At 37.1% G+C, this 16,913-nt stretch overlaps 1 long non-coding RNA gene across 3 annotated transcripts in view; it reads right to left on the bottom strand.

Annotated features, from left to right (window-relative positions):
- Window positions 1-325: 325 nt before the first annotated feature.
- The window catches only part of LOC122177299, a 321,677-nt gene continuing 305,089 nt past the window's right edge, over window positions 326-16,913 (bottom strand). For all 3 annotated transcript variants that reach the window (XR_006178042.1, XR_006178041.1, XR_006178039.1), the window contains 4 exons: window positions 11,527-11,640; window positions 6,617-6,721; window positions 5,360-5,429; window positions 326-1,591 (listed from right to left, as the gene is read on the bottom strand). This is a non-coding gene — a long non-coding RNA (uncharacterized LOC122177299). The remainder of the gene's footprint in view (window positions 1,592-5,359; window positions 5,430-6,616; window positions 6,722-11,526; window positions 11,641-16,913) is intronic.

Raw genomic sequence — 16,913 nt, forward strand, 5'->3', positions numbered from 1 at the left:
GGAGGAAGAAGTATGGTTTGGCCAAATCACTTCCTTGTTAACATGCTTTCATTCTTGTAGTGAACTCATTCCCATTACATCCAGCAGGTGAAAAATGAATGCATGCACAGCAGCATGATGTGAAATCTCCACAGCATACAGAAACAGCTAGACATTTCAATTCGTTGCTGATAAATTTGTTTCTTTGAAAACATGGAACGTACTTCAAAAATATCAATGTGATGCCTCAGTGAACATCCCTTTATTGAAAACCAGAACAACAATACAATTCTGGTCACAAACAAATGGCCTGACAAAGTCCAAATACAGACAGTCAAGGCCCTGTTCTGTCTTCAGATTCACAAGACTGATTGCTTGTGGAAAGCCCACCATGCACCCCGGGGAATAATTGGCCTTTAATTTATAAAACCTTTAGGTCCATTTTATCCTGATGATGAAAGCTCTCCCCTTTTCCTGCTACCAACCCAATTTGCCAGATTACATTTTGCTCAGAAAAGAGAATAGCTCTATCTGCATTACTAGAAATGGTGGGAACAGGGAAACACTGAAAAATAAACTGATTTGCTCAAAGCCATTAGCATTTGCAAAGAATACTGACTCTCAGACATTGAGTTCACTGTGATGCAGCTTTTCAAGCTGCTCTGTGAGTTGCTTGGTACTCTGGAGATTGTACACTGATGATACAGAAAGAAAGGGAAAAAACATTGTGAATTAAAATAGAAGTTTGAGAAAGTCATAGAACAGGTTATCTATGGAAGCATTTAAATATATGACTGGTGACAGATATGAGTAGCAACAGAAAAAGAAGATAACAAAAGATAAGAGAGGAAATATCTTCAGCACCATTAAGTAACAGGGTAAGAATTTTATTTGTTCCGCAAAACCAAGCATTTGTAAATCAGGAGATGACACATATCAGAATTTAGGTGAGGCATACCTGTCAACTTGAATTTTGAGTAACTACATATAGGAAAATGATTGAAGTTGCTGTAGTTGTTGCATTGATATACCTCCATTTGTCATCCTGGATTTAAAATTCGCGCTGAAAGACCTTGTTTACAATTGTCCTTTCTTTCATTTTGCTTATGGTTCATCAGGGTTTTACATGCCCAAATGCCATAAAGAATGACTGAATCCAAGCTACAACTTCATTTCTTAGTTTCCTTGGAGTCCAAAACTAGTACTGGAGCATTTTCTTCTGAGAAGTTATTAGGTTAGACAACTGGTCAGTTCTTTTCATGCCTTCTAAGTCTCCCATTGGTCAACCAAAGGCCTTGGAAGGAAATTCCAGTGGCTGAAACTTCAGATCCTGTGGAAGTCACAAAATGTCTTCTAGCATCCCACTCCTGTGACCCCAGTGGCTTAGTCTGAGTGTGGTGGCAGCCTCAGCCAAGCTCCTGGGAAGTGGTGGCCATATCCCTTTTCCATGGACCTCCAGGAGCAGCTAGGCAGTACAGCCTTCCCTGAGCTGAAGTCCCCCCACTGCAAATATGGCTAGAGAGAACTAATTCTTCTCACAAGTTTTTTTTTGGCTCCTCTTTAAATCAGTGAGTCTTGTGTGAATAAGCCTCTTCCTCTGTGCTTAGGCATTCTGAAAAACAAAAAACAAATGACTGGCTGTAACTTTGCGTGGGACAATTTGCAGGCTTTTTAGAGTATGAAGACTTCAACCATACAAATTTTCATTAGTTTACATACACAGATAGAAAAAAGTAGTAGTTACATTAGAATGCTTAGTTATACTTTCATATAACAACTTGTATGTCAACAAAAAGAAGAAAATTGGCATTCCTGTTTGAATGGACCCCTCTTATGCTTCAGAATCTAGAACAATTATTGATAATTATGTGATATATAAAACACTGCATGATGGAAAAATGATGGGAACGCTACAGATACAACAAAATTCAGCTCTGTGCTGTAAGTAAGGAACCTACATCCGTCAGCTCACCATGAAAAGAATAAAATTCAAATGACAGCAAACCAGACAAAAAATTAAAAGGTTTTATTTACTCATACTTATGAAAATGTTCACAAAATAGAAGGTGAGTGGATTCAGAAGTACTGGTGAAGTAAGCAGCAATTTTAAAAAGTGTGTTGGGAAAGAATGTATGTAATAAGTCTTTCACACTTTCAGTACAGTTTCACTTCACAAAGATGTGATCACCTTTGATGACTATCTATCTAAAAATTTAACTTCAAGTAGTATCTAAATTTTTGGTAAGAAGATATGCACCACAAGAGAGAAGGACTATGACACTGCAATATAACTGCCCTTAAGGACAGTTCCCCAGGGAATCCCACTCAGCAGTTCCTTGAGCAGCCAAAAGTTTGCTCTCCTAAAGCACAGGGTCCTAACTCTGCTTTTTGCCAGGCCTGCATTCTTCAAGATCACAAACTGCACCAAGGCATGGTCACTACAGCCCAGGCTGCCTCCAATCTTAACCTCTCTAACACTCTCCTCTGCATTGGTGAGCACGAGGTCTAGTAAGGTTTCACTTCAGATTGGTCCATTTATTACCTGGACCAGGAAGTTGTCTTTGACAGACTCCAGGAATCTCCTGGATTGTCTGCCACCCACCATGCCATTGATTTCTAATTCTACAAGCAAAACATGACAAGTATTAACAGAAACTACATTTTGTGGAACTGTAATTGTGAACATAAAAAAAACACACCCCAAACCAATGTTTGTAAGAGTGGTAATGGTATTCTGTTTTCTCAGTGCTATCTGTTAAAAAAAAAAAAGTAATACAAGTTTGTCCTTCAGCATGAAAACATTTTTAAGAATTATCCTTAAGAAAACTGAATGTGAATGAATAAGCAGGGAAAAAAATAAATACAAAAACAAAAGGAATATCTGCTAAAACTGGGCTACTAGATAGTTTCATGGCAGAATTATCTAGGTATTAGTTGCTCTACCACAAAATATGTTCCTGTTGCAACCACAAAATTTAACACATTAATAAAAACAACCAATCGATGTAACAACAGCAGTTGGTTATCTGTAAAGTTCAACACTTAATCATAATTATGTCAGGAAAAGCTGACATGACCAAGTATAAGAAATCATATAAACACAACGTAGCAAGTAACCAGTCATTCCTAAATCATCAATTTGGCCAAGTCTGGCATTGACTTCAATTACTTCTCTTTAAGTTTTCTTGAAAAAAAAATGATTAATCCCTTTTCCATACAGCTTTTCCAGTTATCAAATTAAGATTTAAGCTAAATCCATGAGTGCAATGATATTTAATTACATTAAACCACATAAAATTCGCGATGAGGAAAATAACCACTTGACGACGAAACACTTAATATATTAATAAAACTAGTGCATTTTCTTTCTCATGAAATATTATGCTGCTATCGCAACAACTACTCTTGCTTGGTAGGTGGTTATAAAGAAAACAGAATATTTACAGCCTTGTATACAATTTCTTTTCCTAGGGCACCAGGTGCAATAAACGCCACCAGAAGGATGCTCTAGGCAATGCCATGCTGTCTAACATGGCTTGGCATACATTAGCTCAAAGCCTTTGTGTCTTTGCAGACTTTGATTAAGGGCCACTGTTAGAAGTCCTATGGGTTTTTACTCGATCCAGTGTAGCATAGGGAGTGTTTTTTTTCTTTATCACAGTTGCCAAAAATATGCCAGTTAAGATAATTACATTTCAATTTAAATTGGTAATTTAATGGAAATTTTAAACCATGATGTAGGGCAGGATACATACTTCCAGTCCAAAACCACAACAATAGATGTTGTCTGTAGCAGATGATTTAACAGCTCAGAGCTATATTTTTGGCTCTCCATGAGAAGAGACAGTTTTAGGACTCCCCATAGTTTTACAGAGTTTTCTTCAATCTGTTTTAAGTGTTGCCTTCATTTTTAAGAAGCAGAGCAAAGGATCTGCATGTGTTTTTTGTTTGTTTTAATATAGCAGTATCACCTGCCTGCTATTACGTACTTCATTAACTGTCTTTTCGAGTCATAATAAATGGAAAAAAATTCCTCTTAACAATATTTGCTGCTTTTGGGAGGACAAGTAGAACTGTCTGCCACTTCTCTGTTGTTTTCACTATTTGTTTCAGAGCTGACACAGAAGCCTGGCAGTTGCAACATGCTGTAAGGGGAATCAGTTTCCTTTGTTTGGAGCGCAGTGTGTACCGTCATTTACATAATAAAATCCTCACACAAATAACAGATGGTGAAGAGGCACTCATGTTGCCACATGTTGGAAGCATGATACAGTTCCTGGATGAACTTGTTTGTCTTACTTTTGCCTACAGATGTCTTCCAGCTATTAAACCTCGCAGGTTAGTCAGCGGGTGAAAGGTTTTAAGACAAAAATCTTTTTTAGGCAAAAATCTGTCACCAGAATTTTCCTTTTTCCAGAAGAAGGAAAAAGCTGCATCCTGATAGAAATGCTCAATTAATTGAAATGTTTTACAGCACCATGAAAAAAAAAATAACAGTCTTTCCATTTTACCATGGAATCATAGAATCCTTAGAGTTGGAAAGGACCTTTAAAGATCATCCAGTTCAGCTCTTTTTCAATGAACAGGGACATCCTCAGCTCAGTCAGGTTGCCCAGGGCCTTATACAGTCCTGAAAGTCTCCAGGGACAGGGCATCAACCATAACACTAGGTAACCTGTTGCGGTGCCTCACCATCCTCACTGTAAAAGACTTTTTCCATATATCCAACCTAAATCTACCCTCTTTAAGCTTGAAGCCATTTCCCTTTTTTCTATCACCATGGACATTGCTAAAGAGTCTTTCTCCTTCCTTTCTGTAGCTCCCCTTGACATACTGAAAGACCGTTATCAGGTAACCTTGGATCCTCCTCTTCTTCAAGCTGAATAGCCCCAGCTCTCTCAGCCTGTACTCACAGGAAAGATATTCCATGCCTAGGACCATTTTGTGGCCCCCCTCTGGATGCACCCCAACAAGTCTATGTCTCTTCTGTACTGAGGACTCTAGTAAGGCCTCTCCAGCAAAGAACAGAGGTGCAGGATCACCTCCCTCACCCTGCTAAAATGGTTCACTGTAGAAGACAGCAAACCCCTCTGAATATAAGCTGTTTTCTCTCTTTTTGAATTCTTTTCTGAGCAGAAGTTGGGGATAGAGAGAGCAATGCTAATGCTGTATATCAGTAACATCAGTTCTTGGATACATTACCATTAATTCTATGTGCAAATTAAGTGCCAAAAAAAAAAAAAAAAAAAAAAAAAAAAAAAAAAAAAAAAAAGTCTGTCACATGGAATAACAGCCTTACAGCCTGCATACAGTGCAGTGAAATAAGATCACACTACACTTCCTAATTAGAGCTAATGGATCTGTTTCTGATGCTACTTACACTGATTTTATGATCATATAATCTGTGTTGCCATCTCCAGTGGAGTTTCTCTTAAATATGAATCAGCACCCTGGATGAAAAAGAGGCATATAAATGAGTAGCCAGTCAAGTCTCCTTAGGTGCACTTATTTCTCCTCAGATGCACACTTCCATACTGCTTTCAAAGACAAACCATGCTGCAGTTTCAATATAGGTGTTGGGATTGAGAATGCAGGCAAAATATGGGTCTGTTTCATCACCTCTATTTTATCTGAAATATGGCATTTTGTACAGCTGTGCAAATAGAACAATTACCTAAATCCTTTAGCATCTACAGAAAGAGCAAGAGGAAATAAAATTTTATAACATAACTCTGTCCTCAGCATGTGATGTATTGTTTTTTATGAACATTTTTTGAGTAGACTTATATCCAGTTCATTTACCTTCTCTTTGCTAGAAATTTAGCCTACTAACTTCAGAAATCTAGTTTTCAGTTCAACAATATCTGCTTTTCCAAATTTAACAACTCTACTGATTGGAAGGGCATTCTATATTTTATGAACACCAAGACAGTGAATCCTCCATCTGGCTCTGTGATGGGCAAGCAGATTGAGAAGATTTGTGTTCTTACTTAGAAGCTCCCCATTTTGCGGCATGGCCTCAGAGAGTAATCTCATCTGTGGATATTATGGTGTCCAGAAAGCACCTCAGCACATCAAGGTGACCCTTCATCCTGTCCCATTTTTCTTTGGATACCAACATGCCTAACAGCTCTAAATCACTAACCCTGAAGTTGCTGCGATGGCGTACACAAAATCCTTCTTGTGAAGAATATCTCCTAATGCAGATTCCTGCTCCTCTCCCATTCTCTGGATTTAGCACTGCTGCAAAAATTGCTAGATCATAAATTTTTGTTTTGTGTCTGTCTTATTAACTGCTACAGACATAGAAAGTCTGTCTAACAGAGCTGTTAATTAATCATGTAACATATTTCAGGGAGTACTCCACAAGTAAAAAAAACATATTAAAACAAAAGAAATAAAACCTGCATTGAGCCCAAAACTGAGCCCAAAGCTCAAAAATAAAGCCAGTACACTGCAATGATTTTGTGCTCACATACAGAATGTTAATCTGATGTGATGTTTTTTTCTCCTTAAATGTTTGGTTAGCCCTGATTAACTTGTAGTTGTGTCACACGAGGCCTGCCCATAAGGGAAGAATATTTTGAACTACCATGTTATTAGTTACTACAGTTTTAAGAAATGTAGGCCTGATTACCTCAAAGCATGGAGCCCTGACAATCGGCAGTCCTTCTTCTTTCAGAAGAATCTTTCCTCTTTTAGAAACTTCCACATTAATAGTAACTTGTTACTTTCCAGATATCTAGGAAAAACACATGGCTGCTATATTTCAAAATCATCATGCCCCACAGGAATATTATGCATTAATGCACCAACATTAAACAGTTAATATGAAGTCATTTGAATTTCATGTCATAACATAAAGGCAAAATGAGCAAATTCAGAATCACGCACTTACAAAATTGCATAAAGATACAGACAACAAATGAAATATAAATTTTCTTCATATGTTTTTACATCAAAGTCAAATCCCAAAGGCATCTGTATCTAGAGATGCTTTACTTGGCCCTGATGATGTCACCAGGATTTTACTGCTCTGTATCAAGTTTACACATATTCAGGTTATATTCACAAAAGGGAATATATTCCATTCAGGGATTCCCACTGAGTTTCCTCACGTAGGAAGATAATGTCCTTTTCTCAACTTTCTCCAAGTTTTCTTCCTCACCATTCACCAGATTGGACAAACCCAGAAACCCAAAGATTGAGAAGGGCTGAGAAATATCATCAGGGGGATTTCTTTAGAAAACTTAAAAAAGAACTGCAGTTACTTGTCTCGTGGGAATCTACATCTGACTGACAATAAAAATATGTTATTGTCATTTCTGTTTGTTCTGCATAAATTAGACCTCTAAAGGTACAGCTGTCCATCATGCATTTTAATTATGACAAGTACAATTCTTATGAACAATATAACTCTATAATTACTAATATTTATCAAACAAACAGTACTGGGACTAGATTGCGGATGTAAAACATTCCATAATAGACACGGGCTTCTCAAGATAAAAATAACATAATTAAAACTCTACCTCAGATCTAGCCAGATAAAAATAGTATGCTTGAATAACGAAAATCAAAAGTGAGCAAGAATGAAGACTTTTAAAGAATGGAGAAGAAGTAGAAGCTCACTCAACAATTAAACAGAACTTTGAGGGTTTTAAGAAAATAGCAGAAGAGAATATTCAAAGCAGTGTTAGTGAGTGAACAAAACGGGTCAGCTGTTTAGATAAATGCTTTGTTCTGAAAAGAAGCGAGGTAAAGCAATTGCAAAATTTGCACTTATTCTCATTTTTATTATCCAGAAACATTGTCAATCATAACATTTCATGGTATTTTGTTTTTCTAGTTCCAGACATCAAGGAAGAATGAAAATTAAACAAGACAGAACTTTCCCTTAAAAAATTATCTAATTTTATAGAAATTAGGGTACCTAGACCAATTTTGGCAAGGCAGTTGGCAAGGCAGGCTTCCTCCACTAGTAGAAAGCAATATGTTGCCCTGAACTCAATGATCATGGATGCATATGTCACATTAATTCTTTGCTGATGAAAAACCCATTCCGTTATACACCATGTTTATATCAGACCCTTTATCTTTTTTTCTCTTTTGAGCTGATTTTTGTAATAGATGCCCTTATTCCTCATTACCTCCTTTAAAAACCCTAACTAACATTGTTTCGGCTTATTATTGTTCTCGGTTGTAATGGTTTTTCTTGAATTTAAATTCAGTTGTTTTTCTTTCTAGGTGCTGTTTTCTTTTTAGATATCATATACTGTCTAAGGCTCCTCTACTTTGGCCTTTCTCTGATAACACAGAACAACCAAACAGTATTTTGCTATAATACATTCCTACTTAACATTTTTTTCAACCCCAAATCACATGGATGTATTCTTACAAGTTTTTTTTTCCTGATGTCATTTTCTATACTTCTAATTCTAGGTAAGGACTTTCTTTGCCTAAAATTCTATGATAATCTATGCGATGCAGGAAAAAAAACAATTTTAAGTGCTAGCTTATGGCAAACACAGTTGCACTGATATGTCTGCTGGAGTTTTCCATTCTTCTAATGTCAACAAATGCAAGTGATGGCAGAGTATAAGCCAGCAGAATTTTTTATTTTTTGATGATATTTGGAAATATGAAAGGAAAAATAATTAATTATCATCTCTATTTGGCCTATAAATAGCTCACTTATCTGTTGTAAGTTTTGGCTAGTTGATTTCTACTATTGCTCCCTTTTTGTAATAAGCAGCTCTTCAAGCCTTTCCCTCTGATTATAAAAGACTCAGATATTTGCTACTGTCAAAGAAACAGAGGACAATAGGAGAAAAGTGCAAGCACTCAGAAAAAAAGATCATGAAAAAATACCCCTTGAATCAGCTTTCACCCATGTTCTTAATCTTTCCTGTTCAGTTCTTTCTAAAACACAGAAATACCTGAAGCAAAACCAAATCAAAACCTATGCTTGACTGCTTCTGAAGGCATTCTCCCAGGAGACCAGGACCTATTCCCACTTTTGTGAATTGCAAAGAAACAATTTCAAAATGGGAGATCAGTTAGATACTGCCAGCAGACACCTTCACACTCTCACAGCCATGGAAAATCAGAAGTATAAAAATGGATCCAGGGAAAAAAAGAGCTTAAATCAAGATCCCTCACTTCCTAGCTGTTGGCTAGGCTATAAATTGAATTTAAAATGTGTTAGAAAAAAAATCTTTGTCCAGAGGCATTTCCAAATACTGGCTTAAGCAAGTAAACGGAGACAATGGTTGGTGTGTACAAGCATCTTAGAGGAACTCTTAACACTGAGCAGACTCCAGCCATTGTCACTCCAAGTCTAAACTGTTGACTAGAGGAGCTTTATGGCTCTATTCTTCTCTGAATTTTGGCAAGCTGTCTAAAAAATGTAATGTAGAGAGTTAATCCTTGACATGCAACAGTGCGGCCTTGCCAGTTAACTATGTCTGTCTGTACATTAAACACCTAGGTGCTACTGAAATGCAACCTATTCTTAGAGCTGTTTCCAGCATAGTTCAGTGTAAGCAATATGGCCGGTGCCCAAGATAGGCTTACGCCTCACATTCAAGTCTATTACAGTTCTAAATCAGCACAAGCCAGTTTTATCTGTATTTGCTGCAGTATGCATAATGCCAGTGTGTTGTGACCCTCAGCTGACTTGTGCTGATTGAGGTTTGAGGACACTCACAACCTAGAGTCATTAAGAATGCAGGTGCTTCAGCAGCAATTTAGTGACAAGGAGTGCCAATGGTTTCCAAACAAAAAGTATTTCCATCTTGTCATTTGGAAGACCTAAAATACATAAGGATTACTAAAACTTAGTAATACTTAGTAATACATCACATGATGAATTGCATCATGTAATATAATTACAAGAGTTTTAGTTTGCTCTTCATACACTTTTTCTAGTGCATACTTTTCAAATATTTAAAATCTGATCCATACAAATAAACTTGGGAGGGGGATAATCACCCTACATCTGTTTCCCACTTCCCCTGAGAAAGGCTGAAGAGATGGCCCTAAGGTACAAGAGTATGGATCTGTGCCTCTTGCTCTGTGCTTCCACTAACTGAATTCAGAGTTTGGCTGTTTGCCTTTGAATGCTCTGATGGCAGCATTACATTCAGGCTAAGCTCAGTCAGCTAAGCTAACTTTTTGCATCCTGGGATCCTATTCCACCAGCTGAATCCTTAGGTTTAAACGTCCAGCACTCACACATTGGACTAATCTTATCATCACTGTTCAAAAATAATTGAAACAGGTATTGAGCTGTGTCTGCATATAGATAAACAAAAAGCCCCACTCAGATAATCATTTTGCAAAGTTATGCAATTGCAGAAAGCAAACTGCTCATGCAATCTCTCTCTTTGGGAGTCTTCCAATGATTCAAAAAAAAACCCCACAAAAGTAAGGCAGTTGTCTAGGACAATTGGGAGACTGTTTCATAGAATCACAGAATATCCTGTGTTGGAAAGGACCCATAAGGATCACAGGATCCAGCTTTTGGTTCCACACAGGACCACCCCAAAATCAGACCATGTGACTGAGAGCAATGTCCAAACACTCCTTGAACTCCGGCAGCCCCGGGCTGTGACCACTGCCCTGGGGAGCCTGTTCCAGGGCTCAACCACCTTCATGTGAAGAGCCTTTCCCTAACCCCACCTCCCCTCCCCTGACACAGCTCCATGCTTTTCCCTCAGGCCCTGTCGCTGTCACAGAGAGCAGAGCTCAGAGTTGCCCCTCCGCTCCCTGTGAGGAGCTGCAGCTTCCATGAGGCCCCCATCAGCTCCGCTGCTCTGTGCTGAGCAAACACAGGGACCTCAGCTGCTCCTCACATGTTTTTCCCCTGCTACCCTTCACCATCTTGGTAGCCTTCTTTGAACACTATCTAATTGTTTTATGCCCTTTTATTTCCATCTGTATTAGGGCAGTAATACACAGCCTTGAGTAAATTGTGCCTGTGAGTTGGAGTTCTCCATCTCTGAATGGGTTTTTGGTTGTTATATTTTATTTTGTAAAGCACTAAGATCTACAGATAAAAGAGGTAGTATCATTGTTTCACAATTTTATCTTGACAAGCTTAAAATGAATTCTGCCATGCCAGTGGCACTGCTGTTTGGTTGTTTATCATGCACATTTTCATCATCCAGGAACAGATGTACTTTCTGGATAGTCTTCAAGATTGTTTTACAGAGAACTTTAGAGTATTTTGTTTTAATTTTATTTCTTTTATTGCTTATTTTCTTTAAGCTTTTTATCCTCAGGGACTTGGCTAAGCTGTGACCATTAAAAAATTATACAGCAATATGTAGTTTCTGTTTTCCATTTAAGCTAAATTTTACACAAATAAATCTCAAAGGATTGAATATACCTTCTCTATTTTTCTGACTGACTTCCTATGAATGCTGCTTTCTGTCTGGGCAACGTCACTCCTCTCTGTAGAACAATTATTAAAACCAAATGTTGCCTGAACTATGGATCATGTTTGCCGTGCTCCTAGAATTAGGAGCATAGTGATTTCCTTACCTTCCTGTTTGTCCAAGTTCTGTCATCAGGTTTACACAAACAAGTCAGGCAGTCTTTCCTGAGGCCAAGGAAATGATGACAAGCAGAGCAAATGAAAGTTGCAGAAAGATTGACCTATTCAAAAAAAAAACCCAGCAAACTTCTCAACTCAAGAAATTCCAAAGAGGACCAAACTGCTAACATAAACCTAATCTATCAGAAGTATTCTTAATCCAGATCACGACCTTGTTTTCTGTCCCCTTACTCCTTTACTGTTATTAAAGGTGAAGTACTTCAAAATTGACATATTTTTAAGTTTTGAAATGGACTCAGACTTCAGAAAGTTATGGCTGAAACCAGTCACAATTTGCAAAGAAAAATGCTGTGATCAGCTGCAGAAAAAAAAAAAAAAAAAAAGAAAAAAGAAAAAAAAAAAAGGGGGCAAAAGGATTTCAAAACGGCTTCAGAATAGTCATAAAGTCACTACAGCAGAGACTTCCAGAACTGTGCAAGAGTTGCATGCATGTAGCTCCTGTTACATTTTATAGGCACTGCATATCTGTGTTGTCTTAGCTGTTCTGAAAAAAACCCCACCTCAGTCAGCATGATTAATGCCGAATAACATAATACTGAATTTACTGCTTAATTTATACTCTCTCTGCAGACTGAAGCATTCTTCTCGAATTCTAAAAGCTTCTAGAGTAGCTTCAAATACAAATCTTAAGAAAATAAATCTTATTTCAGAAATAATTTCTTTTATTCCTCAAGTATTAAGCACAGAGCCAGAAGGAGACTTAAGACCTAGTGTATTCTGACATATTGCATCTACAAACAGGCTGGAAGCAGGCTAAGAGTCAGCCTAGGAATATTTTGGTAAGCCCAGGAAGCAACTCTGTCAAGGAAACAAAGAAATCTAACCTATTCCTATTTAATACTGAATTAACATTTATTTCAGCTAGACTGCATTTCTAGAGGAACTTTCAGGTAATAGGTAATCTATCTTTTACATTTGTAGTTCTACTTCTGGGTTTAAACTAGTCCCAAAAGCTGGCTAAGATGCATAAAGGCAACCTTTCCAGCAGGACCCAAAGAAGTTTTGTCTCCACACAGTCTGTTCCAAAGTACAGAAACGCTCCTTAGCAATGGGTAGAGAATTTCTGAACATTTTACATGAGTGTGTTGGCTGGTTCTCCCAGCCCTGCACAAACCAGATTCCCATGACACATCATAACAGGATCATTGCTCTACAATACAGAATAAGAAGGCCGGCAATCCCCGGTACATATAACAAGATACCATCTAATAAAACTGCCTGGATAGATCTAGCCTGAATGTTGCTCACAGAGGTGAAGTTACAAATGGGTACCATAACTTATTATTATGCCATTCTGTGCAAAACCAGTAACACTCTTAAACAGGTATGACTTTCACAAGGCTGGTGTATTTCAACCACAGCTACAGGGCAAATTGTATATTAGTATGTACCCCTTGCATACTAATTAGTAAATGCTGTAACACCAAGCAAGATACCTATTAATGGATTAAATTCTAGAATGCTGGTGTGTCTAGTTTTGCTATTCAAAAGAATATGTATTTTTTATACAAGAATGAATGCAATAATAGACTTGGGATTTATATAATAGTATAAGCTCTCCTTGATATCTTACAAATATACAAATTAATTGTTTTGACTTAAGTAAATATGTTCTTACATAATTAATAATTGTTACTATAAATAATGCAAGAGAAAGGATACTCCTTGGAATCTCAAAGATACAGTTAGATTTCACCAACATATTCCAGACTAATGTCTCCCAAAAATACAATAAGAGGAATACTTTTTTATTTTCTCATTGGTACCTACAAAGAGTTCTTAAATCTTCACATCAAGAAAGAAGCTTGCAAAGTAATAAAGGTATAGAACATGGATGTAAGTCTTGTCTCATTTCTAGAGGGTGTTCATGGGAAAAAAGCATCAATGAGTTTCAGTTCAGTAGCATCTCCCTGCCATTGTTTATAACAAACCCTTTAATACAGTAATACTTTTCATCACGTTCAGGACAACATACACTTTTCTCTGAAGCTACAGATGCATAGCAGAAGATTCACAGATTTCATACCCTGATCTACATTATCCCTCTTCTGGTTCTCAACATTCAAAGCAAATTCTGGCAAAGAACTGGCCAAAACATTAGCTAATGAATCTGTTGAGTTTATTGCCTGTGATCTACCACCAAAAACAAAAGAGAAACAACTACTTGTGAGAAGGGAGTGAAACAGAGGTAAAAGTCTGAAGCCGAATGAGAAAAATGAGCAAGTTGTATAAGGGCAAAACTACACTAGAGAAGAATTTAAGGCTGAGAGACCTGGGATTGTTCAATCTGGAGAAGAAAAGACTGAGGGGATGTTATCAGTGCTTATAAGTACCTAAAGGTGGGTGTCAAGTGGATGGAGCCAGGCTCTTTTCAGTGGTGCCCAGTGATAGGATAAGGGGCAATGGGCACAAACCGGAGTGTAGGAAGTTGTGTATGAACATGAGAAAGATCTTAATTGAGGGTGACAGAGCACTGGAGCTGGTTACCAAAGAGGTGGTGCAGTCTCCTCCTCTGAGAGATTCAAGACCCTACTTGGACACCTATATGTGTGATCTGCTATAGGTAACCTGCTTTAGCAGGGCAGTTGGACTGGATGATGTTCAGAGGTTCCTTCCAATCCCTACCATTCTGTGCTTCTGTGATTTAGCATCTTGAAATATAAGTCCACCCAAAAATATGGAGAGACTCTTTGTTAATTCCTTCCAGTTAATTCTAATAGATTCCACCTCATCTCTTTTTTTTCCTATGTAAAATGTGTAAATCTATAGTAAAAATTGTACTAACTGACATTTTTAGGTGTTCACTCTACTGTTCTTAATTCTGCACATTGTAGGCTAGCTTGTATGTATATACAGACAACAGCAGCAGAATTAAACATGAGATGTCAAATATCATTTAAAATACACACTTAAAAATTATCTCCCTTCTTCCCCATTCAACCTTCTTTTTCCTTACAAGCCACCTTTTTCTCATTTTTCCCCTTTTCCCCCTTATTTTCCTCTATCTTTTGTCAGTATTTTCTCCCTCTCCTAAATCTTCTCTTCAATCTCATTCTTTTTTGCCTTTCAAATTAGGTTTTAGCTAAAGTGTTCTCAATACATTTTGGATAAATGCAAACTGAATTGATACCACAGGCACTGGCCACTTCTGTTGTGTCACTTATTCTTTGCTAGTACCTGCAATAATGTATTGTGTTTACATTATATCCAATACATATATATATTGTTTCTGCTAATAGAAAGCAATTTCATATTGATTACAGAAGCTTCAAATGCATCTTTACTGAGGAAAAAAGAAAAAGCAATGTAATAAGATAAAGAGTAAATATAATAATCTGGCCTCGTGACAATACACAGTGTGTGTATATATGAAGAAGATTATAGGAGCTCAAAGACACAAAGACCAAGGGAAAAGGATTGTTATTCTGTGTACACAAAAGGCTAGGTTTCCTCATGAATAGCACTTAAATTAATGAACATTCCTTTACCTTGACACAAGCTATGTTACTCCCAGGCCCTCCTTGTCATCTCCTTCCAGATCCTATAGCCTGGAGGAGGAGGAGAAGAGAGCAAAGAAGGACAAGTAGACAGGGTTGTTCTCAATCTATCCAAAGAGACAGGAACCTTGCACAGCCTTCAATTATAGGAATAATATCTCTGTGAAGATTGGGTTGAATCTTCCAATCTTCCGATTGTTGAATCTTTCCAGTGAAATCAAATATTAGAACTAGCTTCTGCTAGTACATGTGAAAAGTTGAAAGAGAAAGTGAGGAAAAAAAAAAAAAGAGAAGAAAAGTGGAAGTTTAATTAAAAAATGATTGAAAAAAATTGGGTGTGATTACCATTGTAAGCTTTCTTTGCTTGTACAGTACAGCAGTAGCAGAAGGAATTCTTCTTGGTGATGTTGGTTTGGCTTTAGCCCAAGACCTGTGCTATCTAAGCATTTTATCTTTACATTTTCTTTCTTTGTTTTTACTGGGATTGCTGTAAAAGTTATTTTTACGTTAATGTTCTTATTTAATTCCTCTCCCTCAAAATTTCTTTCCTTTAATCTGCTCTTAAGAAAATTTGGCAGAAAATTTTCCTCTCCATATAAAGAGATAGGAAAAAGGTCTTTTGCCCTCTTAAACTATTATTGGACTTGTTAGATACGGAGGAGGAAGTAGAGAATCATAACAAAGGGAAATAAAAGATAAAGTTACAGTCATTGCTCATTTAAAGCTACTCCAGTAAGCATAAACCACAGGCAGATTCAAACTTGCCTTAACAATAATTATTACTTTGCCCATCTTCTGTTGGTTTGCCTATTCCAACCACATGCTTATTCATGTTGTAAATACTTAAGGCAAGATGATGTTATTTACTTCATTCATTGTGGTCGTTTTGTGCCCATGGCTTTTTGATGTAATTTTGTTTGGACAAAGTTTTAGAGGCACATACAAAAAAAAAAATTCAACTTGACTTTTTTTTTGCCTCCTGGGGGTGATGCAAAACCAACCTTAGACACTCTCGTCATTAATGTAATATATTGTTAATATTCTTATTACTCTCTATAATTTATTCTTGGCAGCATTGGGAAGGCCTCCCTGCCCACTCCACGTTAAACAATCAAACTTTTTTATCTAATTCAAAATAGAAATAAGGCTGGTTCCAGAGAACCTGATGATCCCTATCTTACCATTTGGAGAAGAGAAAAATACACCATTTTGCTTCAACTTTTCCCCTTTCACAGTTACATCACAAGTTCAAAAGAGCAAAACACTGTTGACCTCCTTGTGAACTCACACCTAAACTGTTTCACAGAAATGCCAGCAAGAGGTGCTCAAGCACTAGCTACGTGTTGTCCCTTAAGATTTGCATGCTGCCCCAACTTCTCAGCTTCACCACTTAGGGGAAAAACATCTAAAGCTATTTGTGAAGTAGTATCTTCCACGGTATGAAAAGTGCTATTTAAGGAAGTACTAAGTGTAACTGGCTTAAGTGCACAGTGTAAGCAATATTAACTGTAGCTTTATTTAAATTCAGAAATCACCTGCATTTATTTACTTTTTTATTATGACTTTTTCTTTTTGGTCAAAGTACATGCTATGGATTTAGTCATGAGATGTTTGACTAGATCCATGGTGAATAGTGACTGTGGAGAGAAAAAATAGTTTGGTTCCAAACCACACAAGTGTCATGACCATAACGAATTACAGTATTAATGATCAGCAGCCTGAGACAAATTAAATTGTAGTGTTGAATGAGGCTCTATTAAAAAAGAAAAGAAAGAAAAGAAAAGAAAAGAAAAGAAAAGAAAAGAAAAGAAAAGAAA

The sequence above is a fragment of the Lagopus leucura genome, unplaced genomic scaffold (assembly GCF_019238085.1).
Source record: "Lagopus leucura isolate 7727_CA_CO unplaced genomic scaffold, USGS_WTPT01 Super-Scaffold_100001, whole genome shotgun sequence".
NCBI classification, from domain to species: Eukaryota; Metazoa; Chordata; class Aves; order Galliformes; family Phasianidae; genus Lagopus; species Lagopus leucura.